Raw genomic sequence first — 20,165 nt, 5'->3', positions numbered from 1 at the left:
TCTGGAATACCACATCCAGTTTTGCTCTTCCCAGCGTCCTCCTCCTCCTCAGTATAAGGCAGATGCCAGAAAGACTGTTACTGGGCTTTGCTTCTCCTTGTCTTTCACAGGCCTAAGAGCACTACAGTAGCCAGGAGCTCACCTACTGGCTGGGTCCCACTACCTAAAGGACACTGGTCAAGAGCCTTAAATCAAACTCTTCTTGGAGTCATGCAGCAGAAATGTTAAGAAGTAATGGACACATGTTGCACCACTGGAAAATCTGTCTGGCCCTAAGGGAAGAAAAGACATTTTCACAGTGAGAGCGGTGTAGCACTGGCACAGGTCGCCCTCAGAGGCTGCAAAAATCTCAATCCTGTAGATCAGTGGTCTCCGAAGCAGCGTGTATGCTCCTCAGGGAATGCACAAGACAATCCCTTGGGGTGTGGGAAGAAGTTTTTTTTTTGTCATTGACAAACAAAAAATATTTTTAAATAGTGTTTCTCATCTTTGTCTTATTCTTCCTTTTTTTTGTGTATACTAATACAGTATGTACACTGTAAAGCAGAATTGCATACACATAGAATTAAAAAATGTATATATATCGGAGGCGCACACTCAAAATATCTTTACTGATGAAGAGCATGATCAAAAAAGTTTGGAGACCCCCGCTGCAGAAAGTCAAAACCTGACCATGCAAGATCCTGACAAAGGGCTGAAGAAGGCAATCCCAAAGGCCCCTTCTGAGTGGAATTCTTCCATGAATTCCAGAGTATTAGTCAATCAAAATATAACATGTAATGCCAAAGTTAAATGGTTTTCAGTGGATTGGAATCTAGAGAGGGGGGAGTAGTTTGTCTCCTGAGCTCTTAAAAGGTGTCAGATTCTCAATTTAGAATTTCAAAGTAATAATGACAGTGCTAATCAAAACTCAAACTCGCAGACTTAAGGTTCAAACTTTGGAGGATATACCCATAGCACGGTCCATAACAGAACTACTTTATACACTGGCCCTTCTCCCAAGTAAAGGAGGAAAGTTGCATTAGAGGACAATTACAAATTAAGAAGTTATACTTTTGTATTATCACACAATAGAAACAGGCTTTCCATTTTGGTTGGACTGTAGGCACTACTACAATAAATGTAGTGATAGCTAATAACAACACTGTGTACAAAAAAAAAGACCTAAGGAGGACTCCTTTCCCAGAGATTCAGTGCTTCTGGTTACTGAGTTTAATACAAAATACCATTAATTGTTTTTCCCACAACTGGAGGACTTATAAGGCCACACTCCACAGTGGTATCTCTGGTGCTCACTGAAAGAGAAATTTGCATTGCTGCTTCTTCATCAGTTTTTGCGATTTACAGTGTTCCTTCTCTACCTGCCTACTTACTATGACAATACTTAGAGCAACTTAATACTCTTTCACATCCTAATTCTGTCAAATCTGGTAACCAACAGATAAAAATAGATTTTTTTTGTTACAGATGGCTGTTCACAGGAGCCTTGATTCTATACAACACGAGGACGAAGTTTAAGCAGGGACAAGACAAAAACGCCTGACAGAGAAAGGCGCAGCATAAGGAACAGGCTCGATGAAATCAATACTAAGTGTTTCCAAACTGCATGTTGCTATTACATGAGAAGCGACAAAAGCAGAGCTATTCCACGATTTCTTTGTCAGTAGCGCAGTTTCATACATACTTCAGCCTGTATCACATTACAGCTGCCAATTCGAGGTTACCATAAGGTGTGGGCTCAGTACAGCAGAGCAGGTGCACATTCCAACATTACCCAGGTCCTCCTGCAGCTACCCTCCCCCAGGAACCATAGGCAAGGCTCATCCTCGGGTCCAGACAACCTCCAGTAAGAAGGAAAAGCTGCTCTGAACAGGAGACAACACTAAGTTTTGCCAAAGACCAAGGAATGAACTTAGAGAATCAAAAAGACCATAAAACCCTCGCTCAATTCTAATGCCCGAAATGCTTTGATTTTGCCTTCTCTAACAAGAAGACAGGAGGTGTACTTTAAAAATAAATACGTTTCAAAGACTGGCAAATAAACTCCATACAGCCACTCGCTCACTGTCCCCCACCCCCAGGGGATGGGGAAGAGAATTAAAGGGGAAAAGGGAAAGAGACCTGTGGGTTGAGATAAGAACAATTTAATAATATATTAAAATATATACATATGTTTAATGCTAATAACATATACAAACAAGTGATGCACAGTATAACTTTCAACACCTGGTGACCAATGTCTGTCCCATCCCAGTAAATGATCCCGAAACAGGTAAGTCCCAACACCGCAATTCCAGATGAGTGAGAGGCCCAAAAAGAGAACAAGAGAGAGAGCACTCCAAGAGTGAGAGACCCCAGAAAAGCAAAAGCTCTTCTTTCCAGTCAACCCTCATCTATATACTGGGCATGACTTTGCATGATATGGAATATTCCATTGGCCAATTTAGCGCTCAACTCTAAGTCTAAGTTTGAATCATAAAGGGAGTTGTGGACCCTCTATCCTGGCCATGCTCCCCTCTAGCCTGCTGTGCTCCTGCACACTGGCAAGAACACGGCAGCTGAAAAGTCCTTGAGGTCTCAGCACCAACTATAAACATCAGTGCGCTATCAACATTCTTCTCAGAGCAAATCCCAGACTAAAACCAAAACACAGAGCTCTTCTAGCTGCTGAAAAGAACAATTCCGTCCCAGCCGAAACCAGGACACAGTTGAAGTAATAAAGCCCTATTTTATTTAGATTAGAGCCTCACGTCTAAGTGACTCTTCAAGAAGATAGATGCAAGCTACTATTTAAACTTTTCCTGTGGATTGAGGCGTTCATAAGTACTTACCAAGTCAAGTCTTTAGGGCCTACTGTGAGATAAATTTATTCTTTATTATTTCCTACAGTCCTTAAAAGATATCTCCTGCCTGACAATTCGAGACTTGTAAAAATTACTGTCGCGATTCCTTCCAATCTGCCACATTAGCCATCCAGTTCAGAAGTCATCAGATAAGAGTGGACAAATATAACTGCCCAAGACACAGAAACATGCTAAAATGAGGAAAAGTCTAAGAACACACCAATGCTAAGAGCAAGACACACAGAACAAAGCATATGCAACAGATGTCAGACACGCCACTTAATGCACTACTGAAAAAAGCTCAGAGTGATGTAGCCTGTGTAGAAACGTATTAGAATATGATCACCCAGAGATCCATAAGGTTGTATCTGAGCTGTTAAAAGTTATTAAGCATGCTGAAGAGTTTTGTGTTTATTTTTAAGAATCAGAAATGAGCAGAATGATTCTATTTTTATTTTCCACATACATTTATCATGTTTTCTAGTCACACAGTTTCAGATGTGGTAATTATGGTATACTGGCTTTTCTTTTTCAATCCTGAACTAATTATTTCAATTAATACACAATTTATTTAAAAGATGTGCTTTGTTCTTCATACAGTATTTTTCCTGTTTTAGAAATGTGTTTCCTCCAAAACTTGGTAAAATATTTTCCAAGAGAACAGAGAAGCGATATTTTTTTGTTGGAAGAAAGGTGTTCTGTGGAACATTTCTATTTCACTGATTTGACAATCTCCTTTTAAGTAAAGTGAAACCAAAATGGCTATTCCTTTCAGTCCCGTTCATAATACTAAAGTTGCATATAAGCAATATAGGAAAATTATAAAAAAGCATAGTTTTGTAAAATAAATCAACAAAGTTTGACATTCACTAGAAACCGCAAACCAAAATAGTTAAAAATGAAGATACACAAAATGTTTTAATAGCACTGGAGCTCCTGTCGTGGTTTTTTTTGGACTGAGGGTCGAGACAAGAACCGAAAAGGGAGCACCCACCAAACATGGTCTCGGGCAAAACATGACTCAGGCTTTCTTAATAAAACAAAACAATTTATTAACAGTTACTAAACAAAAGACAAAAGGGAACGAAACCGGTTACTTGAGAGGAGAAAGAGAAAACAAGGCCCGATCTTAAAACAACACCTCCCCACCCCCTATTTTCCTTTCGTTCCTGGCTCTGTCTTCCCCCCAGCGGCGCAGGGAGACAGGGAATGGGGGAGTACAGGTCAGTTCATCCATGTTGTTCACTGCCGCTCCTTTCTTAAAGGAGGAGGAGTCTTTACACCATTTTTCCCTTGCTTCGGTGGATCCCCTACTCACAAAGAAAAAGTCCCCAAACTTTTCCAAAGTAAGTCCTGCCCGCAGGATTGCAATCCTCCCCATGGATCGCACCAGTTCGGGCTTTACCAGTCTCGGCCTCTTAGGGAGCTGCTGCCACTCGCGTCGGCGTGGGTCGTCCCACGGTCTCCAGATGCCTCCACGACCTCGTCGTGCATTCCATGCCCCATTATCAACAGTACCTGGTCGCGCATCCCCTGCTCCACGACCTCTCCTGGGCTCAGGCATCTCCATCCCGACGTGGGTTTCTCCACAGGCCACGAGTGGGTCGCTGCTCCGCCGAGTACACCCTGGCTGCAGGGGGGCTGCCTGCCATCTCACACCGATTTGCAAGGGAAGCCTCAGCTCCAGCACACCTCCTCCTGCTCCATCTTTGCTGACCCGGTCGTTGTGGTTGTCTTCTCTTAGATATTAATCCTCTCAGGGGGAGCTCGGCCCGGCGGGCACCCCGGGAGCGGGGCGCTTACCGAGTCCCCCATGCGGCTCCCCCGGCGCCATCTTGAGCACATGGCGCCGGCCCGGGCCCGAGCGGCCGCTCGGCCGGGAGCCGGGAGCGAGGGCAGCGCCCTCCTGCTCTCTCCTCGCTCCTGAGCAAAAAGCCCTTTCCCGCCCCTTTGTCCCAACTTAAATAGGGCAATTCGCAGAGGCGCCGCCTTGGCTCAACCTCCCCCGGGGGGGATGGGACTCAGATCTGGTGGCACAGGGAGCAAATCCCCTCCCCTGCCACCAGAACACCCCCCCCCACATCAAACTATCACAGCTCCCTATAGCAAAAAAGAATTTACAACCTCTACCATGAACATGGAAATACTTCAACTGTAGCTCTCAAGTGGTGTCACAGACACTCACTAAACACAATTCTCAAAGTCTGAGAAACGCAATACGCATCTCTGCTCATACTATGTTACCACTGGAAGGCAAACACTAAAAGTTGTAAAATGAATCAATACTGTTATGAAGGACATACTGATTGATGAGCAAGTGTAAGTTGCACTTGAACAGTCACAACTGTTACTGGATCTAACACACTCCCAATAGTTACTGCCTGTTCTTCTCAAAGCGAGAACGGGCAAGCCACACAACGGTAAACCTTAGCACTGCAGGAGTTAAGTGTATTATACTAAATGAATACTTACTTCAGGTTACCTTCATACTCCGGGTTGTGAACCGCAGTGATTTAGGAGCGGTTTCAAACGCAGTTCATGCATTCATGTCATGGGAACTATAACCTGTATGAGAATGCATAGTAGATAATTGGAAACACTCCAGCTGTTCAAGTTTAATGCGTTTGTATTTATGAGCCAGCAATTCTTGAATTTGAGCCAAAGAGGCTAAGCTCTCACTAGTACCTGATGTAGAAAACTAAACTTTTGAAGGTGAAGACTATATAGAGAAGAATTAGACACTGATAAACCAGTCATCCGGAAAGGCACAATATGTTCACGGACACTTACCACCTCATCTTGTCCCGCACGACTGTTAAATGCTTGACTGTACATAACAACGGCAGTGCAATGAAGACTACCTGAAAACACCACATTCTAGTTTTAAATATTATTATTAGGTTCTTAAAAAAACATCCGCAGTCCTTATGTGGATGAAGCACATACAACTAGAAGTTGTTGCATAAGGAGAATTCAGTACTTTCCAACTATTTGCCCCTCCTTCTTATATATGCAAGGAAAAGAAGCCTAAACTGGTTCTGTAACTTTTAGGAAGCGATAGGCACAACCATATCACAAATCAGAATTAATCTGCTCATTTTACTCGGATCTAATTTGATAGTGTTCATTTTAAAATCAATGAGTACGTTGTCAGCACCCAAGTGTTTATGCCTAGTCTTCAGCAGGTACATCAATCTCATTCACTGCCACACGTTGTTCATGAGCTGTACTGTGGCCTCCTTTGTCTTATAGGAACAACTTCCTTTTAGATACTCTTGGAGGGCATCCTCAAAAAGAAAGGAGGAGAGTGAACTGCAGAGTGTATTTTTTGCACCACTTACAAAGATCTCCAACGCAACTCCACTTTATTTATGCTACGTTGATCTAAACTATGGGGCTGTTTTGTTTTACTCTCTTGTTACTCTCAAGAACTTCCTTAAACCCTCCTAGTTTTATACCAGCTAGATTAGGTTCTTCCAAGCTTCTGCCAGGACTGGATTTCCCTTCAGTTCATTTTCTGAAAATCACATGGGTTCAAAAACAACTTGGCCTTTCCCAGTTAACCGTTACTCCTGCCTTCATTTCTGTTTAAGAACATGCTTATTTGTTGAGAAAACAAGCAAATTCAATGCCAAGAATGAAGCTACTTCCTCATTTGTTATTGACTCCCCCTTTTCGGCAGCTATGAGTAACAAGGATGAATTTTCAAAATATTTTTTTGTATGATTCCTTTAAGGTAAACTAAAAACATGGATATATTTTTATTAATGTGATGCAACTGGCCAGTGAGATAAATTTATTGCAGAGACAGCTGCCAGTATTGGAGTTACAAAGAGTGCATGACTCAAGCAGAACGAGTAGCTTTTAAAGAACTCTTATGAAACAGCTTCTTCCTGCTCAGTCTGAAAAATGAAAGCTGTGCTATCCAGATGCAGGATGACATAGGATCGATAAGGCTACAAGTTTAACAGATTTCAAAATTTCTCTCCACTGATTGTTTATGGAAAACCTCTAGGTCCCTGCTTCCATAAGGAGGAGGATAACAGCACAGAGCATGGCAAATAAAGACAGGCATATGGAAACTACTTTCCAAGAGTAAAAATCTACCAAAAAAGAAGGTGCTTTGAGGCCTAACAAACACATTTGAAAAATGGTCTTTTACCAAGACTTTAAACTGCTGTAAGTTAGTTCTGCTAAATTGTACCAGCAGCTCCCACTCGCACCACCGCAAGCAACTGGTCAACAACACGGTGAATTAAATCATAGGACAGATGTAGTTTAAAATTAATCTTACAAAAATCGGTCAGTTTTAACGCAGAACAGTTGCCTGATCCATTTCACTTACGCAAATACACAAATGAATGCCACGCATAGGAATAAGCAGAGAGGAACTGCTGCTTCCAGTGTCAATGCATAGCATTCATGAAGCTACAAACCTGAATAGTAAAAAAGGTCAAGAGGCAGTCACCCTGGCAGGTGCTTCACTTCCCTAATATTAAACTTGGTCACAATGGTACTGAAGCAGTTACTTATATGCCATATAAAAAATAAAATAAAAGAAAGAAAGCAGGGTAGTCAAAGGGCACCTCAAGCTGAGTGCAATTCCTGAAAACTGAATATGCTACTCATGCAAGAGTTCTCCAACGGAGGAGCCTCTGCAACTACTGAAGGGGATGATGAGCAAAACAAGCAGGCTTCCAAGAGGACACCAGCACTCTCTTCTCCCAGGTTTCACCCCATCCTCCAAGAAAAGTTTTAGTCAGTCAAAACACCACGGGACCAACTAGTTTGATTGCCCAATCAAGTCAAGAAGACAAAGCTGCTCTCAGCTTCCTATTTTACATGTGAAGTTGCAGCACTGAATAGTTTTCAATTCGTTAACAAAAAGAAAGCCACAAAATCAGAACTAATCTGTTTGGAGCTGTATTGCCATGATGTACATAACTAAATGTACTAGAGTACTTTTAAGATGTATTTTGAATTATGGTAATTCATCCTCACCATTGAAATGCCATCATTGAATGGAATGTGCATATATACCAAAATTGTTATATGGGGCAGTCGAGTTATTAGCAAGCATGAACAAATTAAAACAAATTACACTTCAGCTTCATCTAAGACTGATCATTGTCAACAGTCACTACTCACTTCTGCAGCTTCTTTTAGTCCTCCTTTCTTAGTACTTTGTTTCAACATTTTCAATCTACCCTCATACTAGACTAAATAGGTAAAGAAATAGTTGGTCTTAAATAAGTATGGTCTTCCTCATTTACATTTTTCATAGATTCTGTAGGATTTGCAGAGGCATGGTAACTCTTGTGGCTTATGATATTTATTCTTATTGTAGAAGTCTCCTAACAGCCTATCAATAGATATTTTGAATAGTAGTGAATAGTTACAGTCATAGTTCTCTCTCACTGCCAAGGCATTGCAAGTCACCAAAGTTTTTGTGTTGGACCTTCTTATCCATTCATTTCTTGCTTACAGATTAGTTTTCAGCTACATGCACACTTTTGCAGGCCATTACTACTTGATTTGCCACCATCATCTAAAATGTGTTTCTCTGTCTCAAAACTAATTCACTGGAGATTCTGTTGCTTAGGTCTCAGTTTCCTTCTGTCAAGTCATCTAGTAGATACAATTCTTCCAACTAAAAGAACAACAAGCTCTGAACAACAAAACCCTGCAGTTTGAAAACTGGAACTTAGAGAAGGAGGATTTATTTTGCAATCAAAGGAGTAAGATATGGTATTGACTATACTACGTTAGTGAGTGGAAATAGGACAGCAGCTTGGCAGTAGCCCATGCTTGTAGGATCTTGTGTAAGTAAAGTCTGGGCTTTGTTTAACACAGACATTGGATTTGTACATTAGGGAAACTCAATAGCATTTCCAAGGAAGTATTTACACTTGTGAACTATAGTTTTTTTTTTAGTTTATACTGCAGGTAGCAGTAAAGTTCTAGGTTTGTGAAGTTCCTTTTCACCTCAAGTTATTTAAGACCAAAAGACATTAAAACAGCTTCACAGATTTATACACAACCAATGCACAAAAAAACCAAAGCAAACTGAAAAAGAGCTATCGTGCAGAAGGTAAAGTTCACATTTGTGCACCACATATTCCTTTTCATTCCAGGTACTGAATCGAGTTACTATCTATCTACATTTGTCACAGTATAAATCCTTTTGGACCTTGTCACTTTCCCTGCGGGCTGTTTACCAGGCTTTGATAAACAGTTTTTTCAAATCATGGAGTACATTTGTTCAATTTTGTAAATTTCCATAGCTGTGAAACAGGTGGGGTTTTTTTTAAACTATATTATAGAAACTTGTATGTTGCCAGGAAGTAGAAAGATTTGGTTTAGTGCTTCTGGAAAGCAGAAGACATTTATCACATCTTAGAAAGTGCTGTGCTTTTCTCTTACTAATGGATTATAAAAATGAGGTCTACTGGTTAAACTGAGATTGAAAACTTGTAGATGTTTTAATTTTTGACAACTCTTTATGTCTAAAATCATTAAATATATAACAAGGTACAACATTTTCCATCGCCTATAAATGAAGAGGTTTTGCAACATATCTTTTCGTCTGTCCTAAAGGCTTTGGAACAATTCTGGAAGCAAGGCCAGGGGCAGGTAAACTACAGGCACATTCAGCACTCCTATTTAACTTCTGCAAACTGCTGTTGGGATGGTGTTTGGCACCCAAGATACTAAACTGAAAGAGAGGGTACCAATGTTAACCTAGGTGATGTTTTGACTGCAGAATAGTATAACCAGAAGAGGGTCCCTGCACCCTGAAAAAGCGAAAACTTAGAAGGAGACAAAAATATAAATTCAGTTAAGCAAACTGGTAGATATACAGGTAGGTCTGGTAAGACTGAGGCCAACAAATGTGCTTGCCTAGACGAAACGGTGAAACTTTATTTGGAGTCATGAACACAAAGAGGGCAAAGTATGTCCAGTCTAACTCAATTTGAGAGGTGCTGTGAACATGGTGTTAAAATTTTAATAAAAGGTTTGGAAAACACAAGGATATTCCATTCCTGAGGTATTACAACTGCAAACAGAAAAGCATTCTAAACTAATACATTAAAGAAGAGGAGTAACAGTCCCCTACACAGCTGTGCCATCAAAATGAAGACTGATAGTTTCTGCAGCACGTGTTCCAACCAAACCAGATTACTAAAAAAATCAAGAAAAGGTGCATGACCTATCAGGTGAGTATAAAAAGGCTTCTCATTATACAGGGGAGTCCAGCGTGAAAATAACAGCTAAAAATTCTATTTAATTATTGACAAAAGGTCATAGCAAATTCTATTTCTGTTTACATTTTGTTAAAGTCATCTATGACAGCTTAGCAAAAAAGTCTGAAGATTTTCACTGGTTACAGACTCAAGAGTATGTGAGCAGCTGGAACAGGACCAGATCTCTCGGGGGGCGGATGGAACAACAACAACGACTTCAAAAATATTTGTTCCATCTGAAATTAAATGTAAATTAATTGGAACAATAAAGACGGCAACCTACAAGAAACATGTAACACTATTAAGTGTTACAGACACTTTCTAAACATCCTTCTACCCCATCAGCCCTACGAAATACAGACCCTGGGATGACAATACAAAATATTGCCAGACATAAACAAAATCACTAAAATTTATGGATAGACAAGTTTAAGAAGAAGGCTAATAGTGTTTTTCTACTGGCATCAAGTGAACATCAGCATTAAGGAAGCTCAAAGTTTACTGTATATGGCAAAAGAACAAGCAAAAAAACGGTCATTTCTGTATCTCAGGAAACATTGGCCCCATGAGCAAAATAAACATTGTTTGTGTTTGCTGAGCAGAAAAAGCAGCAATGTACTTATTCCAAACTATTATCACTTTTCTGAGATATAGACAGTATCTTTTAGTTAAGCTAAAGAGTCGACAGTCCAAGTCAAATCTATTTTTACTAGATCTGGTCCTACAGGAAAAGCAATGGCTCACAATTCAACTCGTGTGCTATAAACTGCAGCCAAGTTGAATTTTGCTACAAATTGCCTGGGAATTTTCCCAAGCCAACAGTCTTAAAGAAAAAGATGATAAAATATAGAAGTGTTACTGACAGATGTAACCGAGAACCCAATTCATATTTTAGATCACAGAAATGCACTGATGGAACATGACATGTTACCTGTAGTCATTTTAGCAGAGAAATCCCTTAACAATTAGAAGCTGGAGGACAAAAAAAGGTACAGAGTTGTTGGACGCTGGAGGAAGATAAGAATTCCTCAGGTTCCAGGAGGCCCAGACAACCAACATCAATGGCTGCAGACAACAACGCTGTCTGGGAAGTGGGCCTGCAGCCTCACAAAAACTGTCTTCTCTAGTACCTGTCTGTCTGGGAATGAACAAGACTGTATCTTCACCAGCTCCCACCATCCACTCAAAAGGTGATACTGGGCTAGATTATAGGATTTGCCACTTTGACAGAGGTATCAATAGACAATCAGAACAACAGCACTTAACACCTTCCAAGCATTCAATATTTCTAGAGACCAACACATTTACAACAGCATGCACTATTTCAGAAGTGACCTGCCAGCAAGGTAAATTAGTGTATTGCCTAAAAGCATTTAGAAGTTAAAACCGTTTAAGAGAAAGTACTGACAAAGATGAAAAATTGCACCTCTCCTGAAGTCAGGTTTTAACGGTTTTGCTTCCCAGTAATTCCTAAGACAAAACACTGCAGAAGCATGCTCAGTTAAGTAGTTAAAGTTGCAATAACAATTACGAAGGATCTCTTTGAGATACCTTGAGCCAAAATGATCATCAGTGTAACACTGAGTTAGCTGACGTAGGTCCAAATTCAAGTAAAATTAAATGGCCACAAGGCAAAGAATAACAAACAAAAGCATCCCAAGATCCACAGGAGTCACAGTCCAAAGCAAATGAGTTATTAGTCTGAATCATAATTCAAGTTTCTGCAATTCCATTACATTACTGCCTGTAAAAATCAAAAGCTTTGGAGTTTTAAGTTCACAAACTAGTAGAAACTCCAACTTGAAAAAGGTAGAAATGCCACTAACAGATCAAAATCAGTTAACTTAGGTGGTGCGTGTAACGACCTGAGCCTCAAGTAACTCATAACCTAGAGCTTGTCATACAGCAAAAAGCCTCAGATCATCTCCATCTGCCCTGAAAAAACTGAGACACTCATCTAATTCTGTTTTAATATTATCATCCACAGCAGTCAGCCTGTGACTCTGCTCAAAACAGATTGCTCTCATCCTGACCAAGTGATCTAAGCAGCTGATCACTGACTCCTGGTCTTTCTGAGGACAAGGATCTGCATCTCTCTTAACTAAGGCTTCATCAGTGCCCGATGCCCCAGTGTAACAATACAGCATGTCAGTTTTCCCCCCCAAAGTCATGAGAAAAAACATTCTGGTGTAGTTTGCCAAAACAAGTCCCAGATTCAATCCATATGGGTCAAGATGACTTGTGTACACTCTGTGTACAGATTGAATCTAGAACTGGATGTCATGTTTCCAAACTTGATCAGCACCCTTCCTGCTCCCCCAGGCTTAACAGGAACACCAGCTATTAAGAACTCTATCCAATTTGCAACGTTGAAAACTATAGATACTCAGCTATTTCCAGCTTTCACATACATGCACAGCCTTCTCTCTGTCTGAAAGCTTGCTACTTCTCCATTCATTATGCGATTACATTTCATAATTATTTGAGAGCATTTCCTTAAAAAAAAAAAAAAAAGGCAGAAAAAATTTAACTGATTGTACTTTCTGCATTTTAAGGACTGCTGAGTTGCTGTGATTCATACTGTTTCACGACAGAATATAAACACATCTAGGATGCAGATTCACATCATGGCTAGTTAAATTTCTATGCAGTGTAAAGCAGAAAGTTACCCATTGCCATAACAACAAAATAGGTTCTTTTAAGCTCAAAGCTTAGCAGGACTGGGACCTATAGCTTCTAAGACATCACCTACCAAGTGCTTAGCAGCAAAAAATTAAGAGATTTGAAGTCTTCATGATAATGTAAGACATTTATAACCACACATGTATTTGATCAAACACAGACTTAAAATCTAAAAACAAAGAACATTTCACAGAAATTACTTCATGATGTGACATGTTCTGAAATAACACTTGACATCCAAGGTAGCTAATAAATTGCCTTTGACAAGGTTGAACAAATTACTAACATGTCTTGAGATGTCACTCATAAAGCATGATTTGTTCCCACCCAAGATATTTTCCCTTGTTTCTACTGCTTGTTTTCTTTACTCCACACAATAAAAATCAGCGGAAAAGTTTCGTTTCTGGTTTTAGTTGGTTTCACTTTCTAGTCGCCTGGAGGCAACAAAAAGTTTCTGTTTAGGTTAAAACCAGTCTTGGGTCATACTCAGGAAAGGAGGAATCGGGCATGAATCTAGCTGAAAGAATGCCTCTGCTAGCACTCTGCGAAATGATCATAGTGTTTTCAGGGAAGATTTCTTTTTTTAATCTACATACAGAAGCACACGCTCAATCCCTCTAGCTGGGAGTTCCGAGGGACCCTTTACGGCTTAGCAGGAGCACAACAACAACAAGAAGAAAGAGGTGTTGAAAACCACCACTTCCTTCTCCTCCCCGCCTGTCACAGCCGGCTCAGCTGTTCTGGTCGCGCTTCGCATCTGCTTCTCCTCCTTCCCCAACAACCGCCCTCCTTCCGCGGCAGCCGCGCAGCAGCCCTGCCCCGCGGAGCCCCGCTGCCCGCCGCCGGCAGGAGGAGGATCCCCCCGCCCCGGCCGGCGGAGGCATCTCCGAGCGGCGGGGAAGGACGACAGAAAGTTTCTTCGGCGGGGCTCCGGCCGGAGGCGCCGGCTCCCCTGCGCTCCTCGGGCAGGCGGGGGGCGACGCGCCGTCTCCTCAGGGGCCGCGCTGCCCCTGCCGCCGGGCAGAAGCGCTGCCCCCATCCCCTCGCACCCCTCTCCCCGTGCTGCTGAGGGGAAGGGGGCGGCTTGCCAGCCGCCTCGGAGCGGCGAGCGCACCTACTCACCGCCATGGCCCCGCCAGCTCTCCCGGCTAACGGTTCGGTCTCCGCCACCGGCGGGCAACGGCACCCGGGCGGCGAGCGGAGGGGAGTTCCCGATGGCGCAGCTCGGGCAGGGGCGGTGCCGCGCCATCCGTTTCCCCCACCCCCTTCCCCGCCCACTGGAGGTACCTGCGCTTCAGCCGCCACCGCTCCGCCGCCTTTTCCTCCCTTCCCCGCACCTGCCACCTGTCACTGTCTCCCGCGGCCACTGCCGCTACCGCTGTCGCCGCCCTCACCTCGCCGCCTCAGCGCACCCCTCCGCCTCAACCGCCGGCGCGTCGCCGCCATCTTTGCGAAGGGCTGGGAGGGGCCGCGAGGGGGCAGTGGTCTCCGGCGCGCAGTACGCCTGCGCGGACAGCTCCCGCTGGGGGGGGGTGGTGTCGGTCAGCGGGAGGGGCGGGGCCAAAGCGATGGGCGGGGGCGGCGAGGTCATGAGGGGCGGGGCCTATGTGGAGGGCGGGGCCAGAGCGGCGGGGGCGGGGCCTGAGGGGGGGCGGGGCGGGACGTGGGGGGCAGCAGTGTGGAGCCGGGGCCTGGGCCTGGGCCAGGGGCTCGGCCTTGGCCTTGCCACCAGCCCTGGGGCCCGCTCTTGGCCCTGAAGCGGGCCCGTGCTGGGCAGAGCGAAGGGCAGGAAGGGCTGGCCTTTCCCTGTGCCCTGAGGCAGCCATTAACACAGCAAAAGTCAAAGGCCTGTCAGCCCGCCTGCCCTGAGGCCAAGCAGAGCCTCAGGCGTCTGTGAGCACCTGAGGTGTTCCCCACCTGGCGCTCAAAACTCGGAGCGCCCGACATCCAAGGGGAAGAGGGAAGACATGTGCTTTTCCAGGCACTTATGCAAGGAGGAACTGTCGTCCCTCAACACCTGCAATGTTCAGCTGATGTCCTGAATGCTAATTTGTGATTATCCTTTGCTTAGTGTTTGTCCTTTCAACCATTATGGATCAAAATGAGTTTCCTACAGTGTTTGGCTTAATGACCTTTTGCAGCAGTGGGCTGAACAGAGTGAGATGTTTTATAAAGTGATTTTGTTAATTTGCCTTAAAGTTCTGTATTACTAAGTTACTATTTCTCTTGCATTTCAGCGGTGTTCATATCATTTTTATAGCTTAACGGCTGGCAGAAAGTAGCTCCTATTGGCAAAGGATGCACCGACCGACGTTTTGCCATCCTGGTTGCTCACTATAGGCCCACTTTCCAAAACTCATAATTTCACTGGTGAATAGCATCCTGGACTGTGGTACGTCAGATCTCAAAAACTAGAGAGACTTGGGCCCGATCAATATTTGGATGAGCTACCTTGTTAGGTACTGCGGAAAGTGCTGCTGGTGATTCATTCAGTGGCATTCGTCTGTCTATGAGTCAGGGCTGAACAAATGCCACTGCACAGCATTTGTGACTCGTACCATCCAGGGGCATAAAACTGGAGATATTTGCCAATTGCAGCTGTTGGGAGATTTTCCTCCCTTACTCCAGTTTCTCTATGGCTTTCCAGAATTAGCTGGCAGTTTTGGTGGAATACAGCGAAGGGTTTTCGCAGTTGCTTTTGTCAGGCACCACTCATTGGTGGTGGTGAGGCCAGAAACAGCAGCAGTAGCAGTGGCCGTGGGCACCATTACAGGCAGGCACAGATCCTGGCTTTGTGTCAGACCATATGATTTGAATTGGTGCATGCAGCACCAACAGTATGTGCCCCGCTGCCTGAGAGCCCTGGGAGAGAGCGTCCCTTGTGCCGCCTTCTGGCTTCCCTGGGGTGCTGCTCCTTCATGTCCCTTGCAGGTGAAATTAAGAAATCTGTGCAATCTTTTGGGGGTGTGAGTGCAGACATACAGCTGGGACAGGGAAAAGCTGAGAGGCTTTTGGATTCTTCTCCCCATCCAAACACCGGTCCTGGTAGTGTGTAAGTTTGTATTGCGTGACACAGTCATTTGTCTGCTTCCTTCCTATTTAGGTCATAGATATATAAATATGTGTATAAAAAAAACCATTTTCTGTTGGAAGACCAATTAAAGTCACCTGAAAGTCATTCCCAGTAATATTGTAAGTGGGTGGAAGGCATGGAGGAACCAATATAGTGACCTCCATATCTCTTTTTAGGGACTCATGCATAAACGCGTTTTCTAAAACAAAACTAAATTAGATTAGGATTGTTTACCAGTCTAAATTGTCTATACAGATCTCAGCTAGTTCTGGATGATTGACCAAATGCTCTTGCTTTCATCCATTGCAGAACTTCCCAGGAGGACTCATGGAGACTGGATTTCTTTACAGTATCATACCAAATACACATCCAAGTGTTAATGATAAACATTTATGAAATTGATGTTGTAGCTAAAGCCAATAGAGAAGAAGAGATAAATCCATCAGGGAAACGTTTTCAAGAGTACCCTCTTAAGATAGTCTTGATTGTGTAGTAATGCCCTCCTTCTGTGGCTCTCATTTCTTCAGTCAAATAAAGGTACTGTCTCCAGAGAACTGTGAAGAATTGGTCTTTTAACAGTCAATATTTCGTGTTTGCATTAAGTTGTATTTACTCAGCAAAATATGTAGCAACGTAGCACCTGGGATCAGAATTGGGCAACTCAGGCTAATTTTAAAATCTATGTCACTTGATCCAGTTCTCCAATTATCTCTATCTTTGCAGGAAAGGGGAAAACTTCCACTTGTATACAAGTATAAATAACATGGCTTAAGTTGCAGGGTTCAGCAAGGCTTCTATGGACAGCTTCCCCTCCATAGTAAGTGACCTGTCTTTACACCTCCAGCTGAATTTGTGGGTCACCTGTAGTACCTGTGCCAGAAGGGAGAACGGTGACCTCTCTTGGTAGTGGCAGGTCTGCTGTTGTCACACAGAGCTCCCCGAGCCTGTAAAGGCATGGTTGCCAAAGGCATATCGGCAGACATGCAGTCAAACTTTACAGCATCTTGTGTACCACCAACAAAGAGGTTTATCATCTAGACTTCAGTTGAAAACTCCGGTAGGAACATTTACCATGGTCTTATGGACCACAAGGGCAGCAGATTGGTCTATGGACTCTGAAAACCATGAGGTCAGTAGCACTGCCATCTTCTACCAGACAAGCAGCATGTGTGTAACGCAAAACAAAGAAATACAGTGTTTATGTTCTAAAACAGGTAACTAATGCATGAAGATAGCTCCTCTAAAATAAATAAGCTATAAGATGATAGCAGCTTTATAAGGTGAGTGAGGTTTAATTTTGATGGATTGGTAAAAAGTGGAGAAAACTTAATTATCACAAAATCTAGTTACTGAATCCTCAGTGTTATCTTAGGTATCCTGCATCTTCACCTGAGCTGCATAACACTCATTGTCTTTGTCCATATCGCTTTCAAAGAGGCTGCCAATAAGTGTAAATTATTTGCTGGTTTCTGATTCGTATGAAAGGATTTGAACTGGAAATATCCCACTTCAATATCAGAATGATGTATCAAAATTGAAGTTTGATGAGAATTGTTTAATGTTAGGCATGATTCATTTCAATGGTTAAACACTTGTTTGTGAGGAAGAAGGAGTCTGAGATTTAATTGATATGATCAGCTGTGTTTTTACATAATTTGGCAAACTAGTAGAATTCAAAACGCATTGATCAATGACATAAAATGTGTATAACTGTTTTTTGACACTTGTTAAAGAATAAATACTTGTATGATATGTTAAAGAATGATATGTTAAAGAATATCACTTGTATGATATATTTTACCATACTTTTCTCAAAATGCTGATGGACGCCTTAAAAAGACACAAGTCCACAGCTCTTTGGCTCCTTTACCTGCTTTTCAGGACATGGATGATGAAGTAAATAATTTTCTGACATGATTAAACCAGCTGAAATTTTAGAATGATGGTACCAAAATGAATTGGAGGATTAAATCGATAAAAAAACCCTAATCCAGTCAGAGACAACAAAATTCAACCATTCAACTCCTACCTTGCAGACGTAACTCTCAACACAGTATGAAGAATTTGGGGGAAATTGCAGCTTGTTGAATTCAGAGGATAGCTGGAATCTGCCATTTCCCTGCTTACTGATTCATCTCATTTTCTCTATGAGAAAAAATCAATTAATCAAAAATTTTCAAACTTGGTTCCAAGATTTAGGCTTTTTCTTTAGGCCCAGAAAGCCAACCATGTTCTGGGCTGCATCCAAAGCAGCATGGCCAGCAGGTCGAGGGAGGTGATTCTGTCCCTCTACTCCGCTCTTGTGAGACCCCACCTGGAATACTGCATTCAGCTCTGGAGTCCCCAACACAAGGACATGGAGCTACTGGAGCGGGTCCGGAGGAGGGCCACGAAGATGATCTGAGGTCCGGAGCACCTCTGCTATGAAGACAGGCTGAGAGGGTTGGAGCTGTTCAGCCTGGAGAAGACAAGGCTCCAGGGTGATTTTGTTGCAGCCTTCCAGTACCTAAAGGGGGCCTACAGGAAAACTGGAGAGGGACTTTTTACAAGGGCATGTAGTGATAAGACAAGGGGCAATGGCTTTAAACTGAAAGAGGGTAGGTTTAGATTGGATATAAGAAAGAAATTTTTTATATTGAGGGTGGCGAGGCACTGGAACAGGTTGCCCAGAGAAGTTGTGCATGCCCCATCCCTGGAAGTGTTCAAGGTCAGGTTGGATGAGGCTTTGGGCAACCTGGTGTAGTGGAGGATTTCCCTGCCCATGGCAGGGGGGTTGGAACTAGATGATCTTTGAGATCCCTTCCAACCCAAACCATTCTATGATTCTATGAAATGTTAGCTGGAGCCTGGCTGACAGAGAGTCTAACTGTGTGGCATTGAATTTCTGATGCGTTTATTTGCCAACTGGAAAGTCAGAGATTACATGCACAGGAAGAGAAACTACACAGTTTAGACCCCAGGTTCATTTATCTCACTTTATTAAAATGGAAAAATTATATATATGGCACAAAACTACTCGTTATAATATTACTTTTTAAACTCAAGGCAAAAACGCCACATACAAACGGTGAAAAATTCCAGACAACGATGTTGACCTTGGCATTCTTGAAACTGCTCATTGCGTACCTCGTAAATCTCTATTTGTGGAAATCAGCCTCTGGTTGAGCAGTGATTTCCCCATCCTGGATTAAAGCTATGATTTCATATTATCTACTGCCTTGAAACAATACTTAAAGCAGTGGTTGTAGACACTAACAAAGCAGTATTTATTGACCTCATCACTTTTAGAAAACACTGATGTTTGCTTTGGCTTTGTGACCTGAGACACTTCTGAACTGTCTTTAGTGATCTCCTTATTAACAGTTGGCTTGCGATAGATAAAGCCAAATAATCAGTCAGGCCTGGTTGTAATCAAAATGTTTACCAGAAGCATACTTTGAATTTATGCTTCTGCTTGGAGTTGGTTTGAAATGATTTTGTAGCCTTCCTTTTGAAACCATGGTGAAATGTTAGACATTAAAAGATCAATTATATGCAACAGAAAGACTTAGAGAATTCACATGCAGAGTTTAAGTGCCTAGGTCACCAATCCATATTTATTTAAAAGCTTTTTTCTTCTTGAATATTCAGGACTTTCATACCCAAGTCTAGATTTTTCCAGATTTGCTCTCAGGATAAATGGTAGCTTTCATCTGACGGACCGCTTGAGTGTTAAGTGTGAATTTTCTGGAAGATGAGCTTTCTTTTGGTGAAAGAGCTGTACCTGGCAGAGTTTATGGTGGGCTGACTGTGCTTAGGACTTTTCAACCGAGTTGAGTAACAAAGAAGTTACCTTTCCCATTTGAGCAGCTCCGCCTCTAACTTGAGGAGTTTTGAGACACACAAGATTTCCATGATCTCATCCTGAAATGCTGGGTTTGGGGTTTCTGCTGTGACTCTTTTTTTCCAACCCTTTGAAATACCAGGCTCATGTTGTGCTTGCAAACAAAGAAGCTGAAGAAAGTTTTCGTCAACCTCTTCACATAAGGGTGTATTTCAAGCTTGTTCAGTAAAAAGGCCTTGCAGTGCAAGTCCTTGTCTGGCAAGATAACAGCCTGAGTTCAATGTGCTCATGGAATACTAATTAGTCTCTTCATTCACATTTTCCTGTTTTCTTCTTTTTTTTCCTCAAGAAGACTGAATATTCAGCATGTCGCCAGCATTCTCTGTGGTTTTCTGGAAGCATTTAACTGCTTCATGGTGGCTTGGAGGAAGCTGATTCCTCTCATATTTATTTCAAGTCTTTTTCTTCTAAATGAAGTATGCAGACAGTGTGAAAGCATT

At 42.6% G+C, this 20,165-nt stretch overlaps 1 protein-coding gene across 5 annotated transcripts in view; it reads right to left on the bottom strand.

The window, feature by feature from the left end:
• The window catches only part of FNDC3A (fibronectin type III domain containing 3A), a 128,097-nt gene extending 114,020 nt beyond the window's left edge, over positions 1-14,077 (bottom strand). For 2 of the 5 annotated variants that reach the window (XM_086620620.1, XM_086620654.1), the window contains exon 1: positions 5,316-5,393. The gene's annotated coding sequence lies outside the window, so the exon portion shown is untranslated. Of the gene's footprint in view, positions 1-1,684; positions 1,805-5,315; positions 5,394-13,891; positions 13,953-14,056 lie in introns of those variants that run through there. The other 3 variants (XM_086620645.1, XM_086620637.1, XM_086620629.1) reach the window with 3 other exon arrangements.
• Positions 14,078-20,165: the final 6,088 nt, after the last annotated feature.

Source organism: Tauraco erythrolophus, chromosome 1 (assembly GCF_009769465.1).
Source record: "Tauraco erythrolophus isolate bTauEry1 chromosome 1, bTauEry1.pri, whole genome shotgun sequence".
In the NCBI taxonomy this organism is placed as follows: Eukaryota; Metazoa; Chordata; class Aves; order Musophagiformes; family Musophagidae; genus Tauraco; species Tauraco erythrolophus.
This window is presented reverse-complemented; position numbering and strand designations above follow the sequence as displayed.